Genomic DNA, 1,500 nt, shown 5'->3' with positions numbered 1-1,500 from the left:
AAAAAAAAAAAGAGTAGCAATTACTTGAAAAAACAGTACTCTGTTTCTTAACCATAAAGAATCCTGAATAGCCAATACAATTCATAAAAATAACAAATCTTGAGGCAACACGTGACTGGACTTCAGATTATACTACGAGTGTATGGTAATCAAAACAGCATGATTCTGGCACAAAAATAGAGACGTAGATCTATGGACTAGGATAGAGAATCTAGAGATGGATCCAGCCATGTATCATCATTTGATCTTTGCTAGGCCTAATAAAAGCATGCACTGGGGAGAATAATCCCTGTTTAATAAATGGTATTGGGAGAACTGGTTAGCCCAGGTTGAAGACTAAAAACTGCATCTCTGACCACTGACAAAAATTGATTATTGGTGGATAAAAGATTTAAATTTAAGACACAAAACAAAAAAATTTCTAGAAGAGAGTGTGAGGAAAATGCTTGAAAATATTGGCTTGGGAAAAGATTTTATAAGGAAGACCCCTCCCCCCTGCCCCCCTTCCTGCTGCAATTGCAGCTACACCAAAAATAAATAACTGGGATTTGATCAAACTAAAACACTTCTGCACAGCTGAGGCTACCACAAGCAAAGTAAACAGACAGCCTTCAGAATGAGAGAAAACTTTTGAATGTTATGAATCACATAAAGGTCTGATAACTACAATCTACAGAGAACTCAAAATAATCAACAAGAAAAGAGCAAACAACTCTGTTTCTAAGTGGGCAAGAGACTTCAACAGAAACTTCTCTGAAGATGACTGAGAAATGGCCAAAATGCATTGTGTAAAAAAATGCACATTGTTTTCAATCATCAGAGAAATGCAAATCAAAATCACTCTGAGATATCACCTAACTCCAGTAAGATTAGCCCACATCACAAAGTCCCAAATCTGCAGATGTTGGCATGGATGTGGAGAGAAGGGAACACTTCAACACTGCTGGTGGAACTGCAAACTAACGCAGTCTTTATGGAAAGAATTATGGGAGAATTCTCAAATACCTAAAAAAGTTAAACTTCCATTTGATCCCACAAATCCCATTACCAGGTATCTACATAGAAGAACAAAAATCATTCTATCACAAAGACATCTGCACCAGAATGTTTACTGCAGCTCAATTCATAATTGCCAAGGTTTGGAAGCAACCCAAGTGCCCATGAACCCATGACTGGATTAACAAACTGTGGCATATGTATACCATGGAATACTATTAAGCCATAAGAAAAGATGGAGACTTTACATAAATCATCCAACTCCTAGATGGAGTTGAAACACATTCTTCTTAGTAAAGTATCTCAAGAATGGAAAACAATATCCAATGTACTCAATACTAATATGAAACCAATATATAAACAATCACACGCCCATATGAACAATAAAACACAAAAATAGTCTAGGGAGGGGGAAGGAGGAGGATGATTGGTCGGAGGAGGGAGGACATTTGGTGGGATCTCACCTAATGAGCACAATACGAGGGTATTCAGCATGCCCCCTGG

Source organism: Otolemur garnettii, unplaced genomic scaffold (assembly GCF_000181295.1).
Source record: "Otolemur garnettii isolate 467f Iridium unplaced genomic scaffold, OtoGar3 scaffold00036, whole genome shotgun sequence".
Classification (NCBI taxonomy): domain Eukaryota; kingdom Metazoa; phylum Chordata; class Mammalia; order Primates; family Galagidae; genus Otolemur; species Otolemur garnettii.
This window is presented reverse-complemented; position numbering follows the sequence as displayed.